Raw genomic sequence first — 14,352 nt, 5'->3', positions numbered from 1 at the left:
AAGCAACTATGGAGGGCCTCTACATCAACATCCTTGCCCCTTCGATGAGTTGTGAGTAGTTTACCACAGACCTACGGGTCCATAGTTGTTAGCTAGATGGCTTCTTCTCTCTTTTTGGATCTCAATACAATGTTCTCCCCCTCTCTTGTGGAGATCTATTCGATGTAAACTCTTTTTGCGGTGTGTTTGTCGAGATCCAATGAATTGTGGGTTTATGATCAAGTTTATCTATGAATAATATTTGAATCTTCTCTGAATTCTTTTATGTATGATTGAGTTATCTTTGCAAGTCTCTTCTAATTATCAGTTTGGTTTGGCCTACCAGATTGATCTTTCTTGCCATGGGAGAAGTGCTTAGCTTTGGGTTCAATCTTGCGGTGTTCTTACCCAGTGACAGAAAAGGTTGCAAGACACGTACTGTATTGTTGCCATCAAGGATAACAAGATGGAGTTTATATCATATTGCATGTGTTTATCCCTCTACATCATGTCATCTTGCTTAATGTGTTACTCTGTTCTTATGAACTCAAAACTCTAGATGCAGGTAGGAGTCGGTCGATGTGTGGAGTAATAGTAGTAGATGCAGGCAGGAGTCGGTCTACTTGTTATGGACGTGATGCCTATATACATGATCATGCCTAGATAATCTCATAACTATGCGCTTTTCTATCAATTGCTCGACAGTAATTTGTTCACCCACCATAATACTTATGCTATCTTGAGAGAAGCCTCTAGTGAAACCTATGACCCCGGGTCTATCTCTTATCTTATTTGCTTTCAATCTACTTTATTTGCATCTTTACTTTTTGCATCTATATTATAAAATACCAAAAATATATTTATCTTATCATACTATCTTTATTAGATCTCACTTTCGCAAGTGGCCATGAAGGGATTGACAACCCCTTTATTGTGTTGGTTGCGAGTTCTCAGTTTGTTTGTGTAGGTGCGTGGGACTTTTGAGGAGCCTCCTACTGGATTGATACCTTGGTTCTCAAAACTGAGGGAAATACTTACGCTACACTTTGCTGCATCACCCTCTCCTCTTCGAGGAAAACCAATGCAAGATCAAGACATAGCAGGTATTGATCTTCTTCCCACTCAACTCCATTGGCATTGAACTTTCATTCAAAACCAGCACCTTGGTTCTTCCGGTGCCTTCCTTGCTTGCGTACAATTTCGTCAAATTGCTTACTCCCGGCAAGGCTCTTGTAAACACCTTTCTCTATAATTCTCTTCAATAAGCTATTTTCTTGCTCAAGTGTAACTTGGCTAATCATTAGTGGAATCAAGAGAAATAGTAGAAGCAACAACATTGGATTTAGCATGATTATTGTTACTACTAGAGGAAGAATCCTTCTTGTTTTTGTTAATAGACTTGACTTGAGGCATGTAAGTAGATAAGAGTAAACACTTGGCAATGTAAGAAGAACTTTTCTTACGGAGATCATCATTGATTGCCTTTAAGAACTCATGCTCTTGCTCAAGGTTGAACTTTTCAAAGCGTAACTTCTCATGAGTACTTAAAAGTTCTCGATGATATTCTAAGATAGTTTCATGAGCTAACTTAAGAGTGTTTAGTTCTTTAGTTGGAAGCTCAATCTTCTCCTTATTATTGTCATTCATTTTATCTTGGTTAGCATGATTAATTGACATTTCATCATAGTATTCATCACTAGAGTTGTCAACAAGTAAATCATCATCACCTAACAAGTCATCTTCATCACTATTGAAATTAACATACTCGGGGTGTGTTACCTTTGGGCCTTTAGCCATGAAGCATCTTCCAAGTCCTTCATTTGGTGAATCAAATATGTCGTAGGAGTTGGTTGGCACAAGTGCTAGACCGGAAACACCTTCATCTTGAGTATATTCGGAGTCGGAGCGATAGCTTCTCTCGGAGTGACTGTCGGAGTCGGAGCCGGATACCCATTCACCAACATGAGCTTGATGTCTTCGTTTTGTGTAGCTCCTTGATGATTTGTCCTTCCTTTCCGAATCCTTTCTTCTCCGGGATGTTCTTCTTTCATAACGATCATCTCTACTCCTCCTCTCTCTTGGTGGTGATTCTTCTCTTCTACTTCTTCTCTTGGGTGATTCTTCTCTTCTTTTGTAGGGTGCCGTACACTCATTGGAATAGTGTTCGGGTCTCCAACAATTGTAGCAATTGCGCTCTCAACTAGAAGATCTTTTGTCATTGTAGGATCTTGACTTGGAGCTTCTCTCTTTGCTTCTATTCTTGTAGAACTTGTTCAAGTTCTTCACCATTAAGCTCAATTCTTCATTGAAGGTTTGTTTCTCACTTGATGATGTGGGGGCTTCACATGAGGCTTTGTAAGCACCACTTGATTTGTTGTGAAGTTCCTCCTTATCCTTGAGTGACATCTCATGAGCAACAATTCTTCCAATGACTTCCGTTGGTTTGAGATCTTTGTAATTGGGCATCATTTGGATCATTGTGCACACGGTATCATATTTTCCTTCCAAAGCTCTTAGGATCTTCTTGATGATGAATTTGTCGGTCATCCTAAGCCGGCAATCTCATTTGTGATAAGAGAAAGCCTAGAGTACATTTCAGCGACACCTTCACCATCCTTGATTTTGAACTTGTCAAGTTGACTTTGAAGCACATCCAACTTGGATTCCTTGACGGAGTCGCTACCTTCATGCATATCAATCAAAGTATCCCAAATTTCCTTTGCATTCTCAAGACGGCTGATTTTGTTGAATTCTTCGGGGCACAATCCGTTGAAGAGGATATCACAAGCTTGAGCGTTGTATTGCAGCATCTTCAACTCTTCCGCGCTAGCTTCACGGTTTGGTTCTCTCCCATCAAAGAATTCACCTTACAAGACAATACACACAATAGCCCAAACGGTAGGGTTATGTCCAAGAATATGCATTTTCATCTTATGCTTCCAACTAGCAAAATTAGTACCATCAAAGTAAGGACCTCTACGGTGATAATTTCCCTCGCTAGACGCCATACTCTCCTAGATTGTGAAACTAAGGCTATGACCACCAAAAGCTATGGAAATCAAAGCAAATGGAGACCAAAGCTCTGATACCACTTGTAGGATAAAAAGTATGTCTAGAGGGGGGGGGGGTGATTAGACTACTTGACAAAATAAAAACTTATCCTTTTCACACTTTTAGTCTTTGGCAGATCTTAGCTATCTTAGCACAAGTCAAGCAATCTTAACACAATTCAAGCAAGCATGCAAAGAGTATATGAGCAGCAGAAAGTAAAGCATGCAACTTGCAAGAATGTAAAGGGAAGGGTTTGGAGAATTCAAACGCAATTGGATACACGGATGTTTTTGTCGTGGTTCCGATAGGTGGTGCTATCGTACATCCACGTTGATGGAGACTTCAACCCACGAAGGGTAACGGTTGCGCGAGTCCACGGAGGGCTCCACCAACAAAGGGTCCACGAAGAAGCAACCTTGTCTATCCCACCATTGTCGTCGCCCACGAAGGACTTGCATCACTAGCGGTAGATCTTCACGAAGTAGGCGATCTCCCTGCCCTTACAAACTCCTTGGTTCAACTCCACAATCTTGTTGAAGTCTCCCAAGTGACACGTAGCCAATCTAGCAGACACCACTCTCCAAGAAGTACCAAATGGTGTGTTGATGATGAACTCCTTGCTCTTGTGCTTCAAACGATAGTCTCCCCAACACTCAACTCTCTCTCATAGGATTTTGATTTGGTGGAAAGAAGATTTGAGTGGAAAGCAACATGGGTAAGGCTAGAGATCAAGATTCATATGGTAGGGATGGAATATCTTGGCCTCAACACATGAGTAGGTGGTTCTCTCTCAGAAACAGCAACTTCGAAGTGTAGGTTTGTTCTGATGGCTCTCTCCACGAATGAAGAGGAGGTGGAGGGGTATATATAGCCTCCACACAAAATCTAACCGTTACACACAACTTGCCAAACTCGGTGGGACCAACTTGATAAACTCGGTCGGACCGATTCAGTAAATCTAGTGACCGTTAGGATTTTCGGTGGGACCGACATGCAACTCGGTAGGACCGATATGGTTAGGGTTAGGGCATAACGTAATCTCGGTGTGACCGATTACACAAACTCGGAGGGACCAATTTTGGTAATAAGCTAACCAGAGAGTTGGTCAGGTAAACTCGGTGGAACCGATTCGCTCATTTCGGTGGGACCAAAATGTTTCGAAAAGGAAATAGGGAGTTTACATTGCAATCTCGGTGGGACCGATCGCTCATCTCGGTGGTACCGAAACGTTACAAAGGGAAATAGAGAGATTACAATCCCATCTCGGTGAGACCAAGATCCCTATCGGTGAGACCGATTTGCCTAGGGTTTGTGGCAGTGCCTATGACATCTAAACTCGGTGGCGCCGGATAGAAATAATTAGTACGGCCGAGTTTGACTTTTGGTTTAGGTCGTATGTGGATGTGAGAAAGTAGTTGAGGGCTTTGGAGCATATCACTAAGCACTATGGAGCAAGAAACTCATTAAGCAACACCTCATCCCTCCTTGATAGTATTGGCTTTTCCTATAGACTCAATGTGATCTTGGATCACTAAAATAGAAAATGTAGAGTCTTGAGCTTTGATCTTGTTATGCCAATCCTTTTGTCCTTAGCATTTTGAGGGGTCCACATTTCTCATCCATGCCATGCCATTCATTGAGCTTTTCCTGAAATATTCATCTTGGAATATTGTTAGCTCAATGAGCTATAGGTTGTTAGGAATTACCAAAACCACCTAGGGATAGTTGCACTTTCAACCACCTAAAGTTGAATTCAAATGTATGCTAGTTCATAGGTAGCTATTTATAATGTTCATTATGCAACTTTCGCATGTATAATGTGCTTTACACACACAACATGAACTATACTCACATTTATATTCAATTGCTAAAGCGATGCATTGTCTGGAGTTCAAAATACTAACTATGTGGATCAATTGTGTCGAATAATAACATAGACATGCTCAAATTCGATAGAATCTAGATGTCTGATGGATAAATGACCGCTCCTTACGCGAATTGCGAATATCATGATCCCATCCTAATTTTTGGGTACAATTTATATCTTTAATCAATGTGTATAGCAGTCTTTTACGTGTAGTTTCACTCTCCATCGGTGGTCTCTCACACATGCTCACACACTCTCTCCCGAGGTGTCTTTCTCGCACACATGCTCTAGATATAACCCTCCCTCCCTCTCGTAACCATTTACAACTGTTTTCACTAACCTTTATCACAAGCACTCTTCCTACCAGAAATATACACATGCACAATCCCCATCAACCCTTTCTATATACATGTAGGCGCCTACGTGTCTCATGTATGAACATTATCTTTAGGCCTGTCTCCCACGCATTGTCTCACACATCTCTTCCGAATCGACGAGTATGATTCTAGCAGAGCATTCTGTAGGATGCCCCTTAAAGTTAGGTTGGATGTATAGTAATATTAGAGGTAAAGGGGTTACCTTAGTTCAAGAACCTAGGGTTACAAATCCTAGCCGACTTTGTTAGTGGACACAGATTCCTTCACAATTCTGCTATCTTTGTCTTGTATGACTAGTCATCCATGGGTCTTCCTAAATGCGTCACGGGCCGACCAATGTGGCGCAGGACGGAACCGAACGAAGGGCCTCACCTCGACCCACCGGATCTCACGCGGTGACACACCCTCTGCCCCCACGTCTCATTATCTTCTCACACCCACACATACCAACACAAACACCACACACACAAAAAATTTCTCCTGGTGCCTCTATTCCCTACCACCTTGCATATACACACTCATGGAATGGAATCTCTCGTTGTGACGTCATATTCGTCTCTCTCTATCTCTAGACCACTCTCATTTCTCGTGCTATCTCTCCGACGCCCCCCCATCAGCGCCTCTATCCATGCCACTCTCGAATACGTAATACACACACATACCTCTCTAGGCCCCGCCAAATGCATCAACTACACATTCACACATGTTACATCATGTACCCCATTGATCTAAAAAGCCCTCTCTTCACGTTTATTTTGCATACAACATTCCTTTTGAATAAAGTGTGGCCAAAAAATTATTTTAGAGTTTCTACATATATACAACATTACAAAGTTATATGGAGGAGTACGAACGCTAATTTACATTGCATGGTTCCCACAATGATATTTATTCGGCACTGTGAATTTGTATATTTTTATACTATATACAAAGTTAGTCATAATAAAGAGAAACAAAGAGCATCTCTCTCTCTCCATCGCATACCCCCCGGTACGCCCCTTTCACGTATGCACACAAAACTATCTCCAGGTCCTCTAAAAGTAAGCCCCTAGAAAATGCACGCATGTTTCATCTTTCTCTCGCGATATATACAATGACGATCATTGTATTTGATGCGAAAGCACGATACGTACATTGGACTTCAGAATCCACTCATTACGGTCACCATTTATGTTATTGGTTATTATACAGTCACAGGCTCATCGTACAACTCTGTATTTGCTCATGACATGACTAGTTGACCAGTTAAACCCTCCACGTGGCACCTCTAGTGTTGCATCACATTATCTCACTACCATCGTGCCCACCTGTCAACTTGTATCTACTCTACGTCTACACTCTTATAAAATACATAAAATACACACTTATAAAAAACAGAGTTGGTGATGATGGTGTGCCTGCCATCCTGCAATATAGGCCGTCCGATTTATATCTGATGGATAGGAAAGAAACTATGGCAATTTTGCAAAAAGGTACCCACACACCTCTCCACATTTGCAAACAAGGCCTTCCCTCGTTCATCCTTTTCCATCACAAGATAAACAAGTCATACAAATGAATCTTAATGTTACGTGCAATGCACGGGCATCTTGCTAGTAAGAATGAAAAAAAACGACAAAAATATATTTGGACGGTGGTTCGAAGTCTTGACCGCGGGCACAACGGACAAGGTGGCCTTGTATTGGTATGCTAAGCCGTAAGTTTTAACACACAGGAGTTGGTGTGGTGATTATACACACACGCACGCATGCACACGAACTACATCCATGCAACACTCACACAAACACATGCACCCACGCACGCACGCAAAACTCACATGTACACATGCAGCCACACACGCACGCAACACTCACACACACACACACGCATGCATGCACACCAGTACACCACACGACCAACACACACTCTCATTCTCAAGTGCTCAACCTACACGTGCATGCACACACATCAGGCCCTGACAGACACATACACAACCAGGTGATTCCCTCCCACGGGTTGGAGTCTTGTCGCGCCTGCGTAAATTTGTGTTTATCTGACCTTTTCCCTATGCGAACTGACAGGTGGGACCCACAAGGAACATGGTCAATTTAACTAGTCAACATGGCGCCACGCAGGCTATTTGGCCGGTCAACAGAGTGCAATCCAATGCTGAATGGTGAGCAAGTGACCGCATAATCACCGCAAAATGTATATAGTGACCGTAATTAGCTTATTTTGAAGTTCGGTTACCGTATTACGCTTTTCTCTCTGTAGGCCCTCCAAAACTACATCTCTACACGTTCTCGCATGTTACATCTAACAACTATGCAATACAGCACTACTACTACACTCTAACACAATAAATCATATGTGTTTTTAGTTTTACTAGATATCATATTGTTACTTATAATTATTCAGTTTGCATACATTAAAATTGCCTTTGAAATGTATGGCCACTATCATCTACCGCGCGGGAAAAATCCCGCCCTTTCCTGTTTAATCGGGTTTGTATCGATGGATCGTGCGAAACAACAAAACTATAGTACTATACAGTACAAGTGACAGTTCACTGGGCCGTCGTGTCGTGTACTCCTCCATCGTAAGAGTGGAGCGCTCGCTTTCATAAATCTTCTAGTCCCTTTCACCGACATGTGGGACATCAAGCTACCGGGTCCACGTGCCATATCGGAATACAGTGCAGAGCAGACAAGGTGAAGCACCGCAGTCATGGCGCCGGCGTAGTAATGAGCAATGAGGCGTCAGATCATAAAGCTGCGCCTTTCCCGCAATTAAGTTGGATGGACGAAGTAATAATGCTAAAAAAATAAGTTGGACGGACGAAACAACCATCATTTCACTCATTGCTGAATCCGCTTCTCCCTCATCTTCTTCAACTTAACCACATGTTGTTCTCCCATAATTCTGCCTCATGTGGGGTGCGGATCGGCTTGGTAAAGCACTGACACGTGGGACCGCATGTTAGCAAACCGCCAGGACAACGTCCTCTGAAAATAAGAAACCTCCCCTGCCATCCGCGCGGCAAAATCACCTCCTTTTTAGTAATCTTGATTCAACAATTTTTTAGATCAATATAATTGTGATTTGTATAGGTAGCACACGGGAGCAAAACCAAGTGGTACGGTTAAGGGCATCCACAATGTGTAGCCAAATGTGAAAATAGCTTTTGGCATTGTGGGAACCATTGTGGATGGTGTTGCCAAAGCCAAAAAGATGGAACCGAAGCTCCCTGATTGATTTATTGAAGGAATAGAAAAATGCAACGTCTCTCCTCTTTCTCCCATGCTTAGACGCATGTAGTACAGTATAGAGCACATAGTTTACTCCCCTCTCCCTTCTATCACAAGTCACAAAGCAGTGAGGCGTCAAATCACAAAAGCATGGACGAAGCAACCATCATTTCACTCTTCGCTGACTTCACTTCTCCATCGTCTTTTTCGAGAAACCATCTCACAGCACTAAGCTGGACGGACGACGCTATTGTGTACTCCTCGTAGTACTAGTCCGTTGGTTCAACGGACTACCTAGATGCAAATAAGGCGGTTGTCTCGGCTTGCAGGCGGCACTTGCGAATGACTTACCGTGGTCTCCCTCAATGGTGTTCTCCGTCAAACGCACTTCGCCAAACCACAAAAAAAAGATATCATTGACGTCACCGCAATGGGGAAGGAAGTCAAATATAGTTACTACCTCCATTTTTTTGTACATAAGGCTAGTATATCAAAATTACAATTTGCAAAGGGAAACTAACACTAATCGAGGCAAAATTGATGGGGTTTGCCTCGTACTAGCAACCAAGGACATTAATATCCCCTGCATGCACGCGGAAGTGAGAAAGGTTGGTTTGCATGGCGCTGAATAAATCAAGCGATGAGGAGTGAGATGGTTAGCTCTTTGGTCTTTGGAGAAAAAATACGCATTAATTGACACGTGAAACGAGGATTTGTATTGATTAAATCCCGCGAAGGAAAACCCCGCCTTTCTTTTTTAACACTAGTACTCCTAGTACATACGTACTTATCCTGTTTGGTCTAGGCCTTGCATTGCCAAACTTCGCCAGACATTTTTGCCATGCTTGCCTAATGTTTTCAGAATGAGAAGGAGGTACACTTGTGCACGGCTGTCGCAGTCGCACCGCACCCTCACACGGTCGCTCCTGCATGCCGCGGTCGCACCGCACCCTCACACAATCGCTCCTGCAAGCCGCAAACCCAACCAAAGGAACGCACCCTCACTGACACATGCTGTCGCATGTGAACAAACCAAACTCAGCCATCCTATCGCTGACACATAGTTTTCGTTCATAGAGTATGTTTATCCAACCGCATGTTGACGAGTATCCGTACGTCCCGTGCGGTGGTCTGTTGGGGAAGAAGAAGAGGTGAGGAAGAAGGAAAGAAGGGTTAGGAGACATAGGATATTCATCCAACCGCCTGAAATGGTAGACTGACGCAAGTCAGGCGACTTGCATAACAAATATATGTTTTTATACAGCAAAAGATCCATAAAAGCAACAACATAAAGAGACGGCCTCGTCGTCTTTGGCTGCCGACGCGAACCATCCGTAGCTGCCGATGTGTGTCTCCGAACCGTGGTTGTCCTCAGCCTCCAGCTACACTCGTTCAAGCGAAGCATGCGGGCGCTCTGGACGGACGAGAGCACAGTCTGGTTCAAGTCGAGGACGTCCGGTTCCGCCTGCAGGAGGGCCTCGATGGCAGCGGCAGCCGCGCGCTCCGCGTCGAGTCGAGCCTCCGTCGCCCGGTTCAAGTCCAGGACGTCCGGTTCTGCCTGCAGGAGGGCGTCGATGAGAGCGACATCCGCGCGCTCTGCGTCGAGTCGAGGCTCTACCGCCAGGTTCAAGTCCAGGACATCCAGTTCCGCCTGCAGGAGGGCCTCGATGGCAGCGGCATTCGCGCGCTCCGGCTCAAGTTGAGCCTCCGCCGCCCGGTTCACATCAACGACATCCGGTTCCGCCTGCAGGAGAGCCTCGATGGCAGCGGCATGCGCGTGCTCCGCGTCGAGTTGAGCCTCTGCCTCCTGGTCCTCCTTTAGTATAGCCATGTTGAACCGCTAGTCCTTCTACACCATGGGGGACTCGGACACCAACACGAAGTCAACGTCCATTGTCTCATACCCATCAGGGGCCTTCTACGCCGTGACCTCTGCCATGAACATTGGATCGGCTTCCTCCTCCTCGTAGCTTGGCTCTAGAGAACTCGGGGATTGGCCCGCCGCAAAGCGAGCTTGGGAACGGAGGTCTGTGGCGCCGACCGCCGCCGCGATTTCTGCGCGGCGCTCCGGCGTCACCATCTTGTAGTAAGTGATCTTGTGGCACAGCATGGCTTTCCGGCAAACTAGGGGACGCTTGATGCGGGGTAGGGGATAGAAAGGTGGGGGAATGGGCTGGGGATTAGGTGTTGAGAGCAAACCGACGTTCCTCCCCCTCCCCCGCCTGCGTCATTTATTATACTACCACTCCCTCCGTTTTATGCGGAGTAAATAAAAATAGAGGGAGTATAGTACGGATGAGGATCCCCTGACGTGGCCGAACCCATTGAGTAACTGACATGTGGGGCCTAGCAAGCATGGGGTCCGCCAGTAAGTGACCGAAAGGGAGGGTAAGGGAGGGATACCTACGTCAGAGGATCCACTTCCACTACTACTCCCTCCTTCCATTTACTATACAGGGCCTAATGCATTTTTCGAGGCTAACTTTGACCAAATGTTAGAGTAATAATATATGACATGCAACTTACACAAAGCATACGGTCAAATTTGTATGTGAAAGGAGTTTCCAATGATATAATTTTCACATTATACATCTCATGTACTATTAATCTTGTCAACAGTCAAATGCGGTTTTAAAAACGCATTAGAGCATGGTTAATAATATAGCCAGTCGATGGCTATGAGGGACGGCCATGTCATCTATAGCCATCATCTATTATATGCACTCATACGATAGTGTGGGCTATAAGGTTGGCTATTTCCCGCAAAAAATATATTAGGTTGGCTATTGTATTAGTACTTTTTTCCATCTCCTCTCTATCTCTTTATTCATATTTATTGTACTAGTATTTAACTAGGAATGCGTATATAGCTAAGGCTCTTGCATGAGATCTCACTCCCCTTACTTTTTCATATCTCTCTTCTCCACATAGGCCCTATATAAATGGAAGGAGGGAGTACAGATGTTGTCAGTACTCCACGTGTACTATTGGACAGGGAGCTTAAAAAAGTTACTATTGGACTAGCTATACGTGGCGAAATCCTAGTAGGAAGAGCATGCGTGAGAACAAGCAGATTCACGTGGTTGAAAACAAATTGGAAACCATCTCGAATACAAATCTAGGAGTACGTACGAATCTAACAATATTGATTGGGCGTGTTGTTGAATGTTGATACCTTTTTGATCAAAGTAGAGATACTTTGACTACACATAAAACTTATATGTAAACTAGAAAGGATAGGGGGGAGAATATTGTACGTTCAAAAACGAAACAAACATTGAATACCCTTTATATATGATTTGCGGATGCTATGATCACTGGTTCAAAATTTTGAATCCGCCTTAGGTATCACGTGCCCCCACTCGTTCTCTCTCAATTTCATCTCGGGGTTCGTCGATTGATTGAAGGAGGACTAGGGTGGGTACATGCGAATGATACTCGATGGAATGTTCAAATGAGGCATGCGGGAGGATGGACTCGACTGGAGGGTGACATGATCGATGGAGAAGAGGGTTGGAGAGGAATGAGAAATAAGCAAACGCCACATGATTATACTTGAACGGCTCAAATAAACAATAAGTTGTCTCGCTTGGCCTACATAGTGAAGGCCTAATGCGCAACGCGGAGCACTGACGCTCGAATATGGCCGAGAAAACAGGGAAACCGAATGTGGGGCACCGACAACCGTTCATGTGGGTTGTTGGGGCCAACAACGGAGCGCAGCTCCAGCACCGCCTCTGGACAAGGCGACCGCGGTGAGTGACACACTCATATCATCACTAGACACGGTCAGATTCAGTGTGCCGAGGGTGGCGTTAGTGCTGTGGCACGACCAACAATATGTTTGGTTTGTGCCCAAGGTTGCCCCATCAAAGCATTTGGTAGCCAAAATTTTGGTTGAGGTATTAGTTGCCCATGATTTGGCCGACATTGGCAAGAAAAATGAACAAGAGTTGGGTAGAGTTCATTGGCATGCCAAAAAAATGGCAACCATCCAAACAAAGACCAATCTTTGGGTCATGACCAAAATTTTGGTAAGGTGCACTTTGGACACAATCCAAACAAACCCCAACACCCAGCTCTTCGAGGATGCACGGGGCACCGCGACGCATCCATGGAGTGGTGTAGCGCGGTGAACTGCATCCTCAGGACCTGAGACCATCCCGGGTCATCTTGCTTTTTCAATGACATGCGGGGATCGCATGTGAGCAAAGGGCATCTCCAACGTTGCCACGACTGCAGCTGACTACCCTGGCACACCAAAACCCTCGTCCCTTGCACCGTCACGCGATGCGTTCCTAGCCGGCACTAGCTGACCGCATCCATGCCATCCGTTCGTATGTCGTCATTAAGAGGCTCGGTGCCAGAGGAACCAACTCCGGCGACTTAATGACGCACCCGGACGCTTGGCCTCACCGGAATGCTCTACCTAAAGCGGCAACTCCTAGCTAACCTCCACACCATAGCGCATCGTCCTCCTACCTGGCACCACATCCGCCATGACCGCAAGTGCGAACACTCTGCGGGAGAGCTTGTCTTCGGGGATGAAGCTCGAGGTCGCCGCCCTCGCTCAAGTCACCTCTCGCGATGCAATAGCGGCGTAGCCGGACGCAGACACGACCGCACAAGTGGTGGCCACGCTGTCGGCCGACGATGGGAGCACCGTCAGCCACACGTCCTACTTGCCGTCGTCCAACGTCCGGCACTGCTGAAGTCGGGGACTCCTCCGAGGTTGAGTAGGGCATGGAAGGTGGTAGGGCATGGTGTGCCAACTGGCCGGTCCGTATCCCGTGTTCTACTCTTCCTCGCCAGAGACCGCACCTTCACTTCACGGGTCTTGAACCCCGCCCCCATACATAGAGATCACAGATGGAGGACGTCGGTCGCCGCCGTAGAATAGGTTTAGGGTCGGGTTTCTTTTATTTTTTTGTCCTATAAAAGTTCGAAATGTAATGAAAATCTGCCGTGTTTGCATTAATCTCGACCGGTGTATATGAACTTTCACAATAATATACATATTGTAGGAGTACTAGCAAGATGCCCGTGCATTGCACGGAAGATCAAGATCTTGTGGGAGAAAAGGATGAACGAGGGAAAGCCTTATCTGCAAATGTGGAGAGGAGTGCGGGTAAATTGTCATAGTTTCCTTCCTATCCGTTAGATATAGATCGGACGGCCTATATTGCAGGATGACAGGCACACCATCATCACCAACTCTGCTTTTTATTGAACCGAGACAAATCTAACATGCTAAGTAAAATAAACACATAGGGTCTATACATACAGAATTTATCTTAGGCACTCCAATAGTACATCCACTACACATTCACGCATTTCACATCTTTCTACATCTATGGGAACCTACGAAAGGCTTAAAGTAAATTTCCTCTCTCTCTCCTCCCCTGATTGTCATGGTGGTGGGCCCCTCCCTCCCCCCAATCTACAATCAACATATCACACATTTCACATTACGTTAATTACGTAACTGGGATTACGTAGGTGTAGCATTACTCATCCTAAAAAACCCAACTAAGCCAACCTCCCAGCATATCGCGCGGGAAAAGACTCGGCCACGCTATTTTAGTCAGGATTACTGGATTACTAGTAATTAGTATCGATGGATCGCGCGAAGCAACAAATTTTTTTTAGGTGGCGAAGCACCTAGTTTAGAAGGAAAAAAGGCGGTACACTCACAGCACTCCTGTCGCGGTCGCATTGCACCCCACACGTTTGGTCCTGCACACGGCTCACGCAAATGGAACACGCTTCAACTTGCCTCTTCACTGACACGTGGGACTGCACTTGGAGAAACCAACCATGCGCCAAACTCCCCCCGCCCTCTGCGCGAAAA

This window comes from Triticum dicoccoides, chromosome 6B (genome assembly GCF_002162155.2).
Source record: "Triticum dicoccoides isolate Atlit2015 ecotype Zavitan chromosome 6B, WEW_v2.0, whole genome shotgun sequence".
In the NCBI taxonomy this organism is placed as follows: domain Eukaryota; kingdom Viridiplantae; phylum Streptophyta; class Magnoliopsida; order Poales; family Poaceae; genus Triticum; species Triticum dicoccoides.
The sequence above is the reverse complement of the archived record's forward strand: the minus strand, read 5'-3'. Positions refer to the sequence as shown.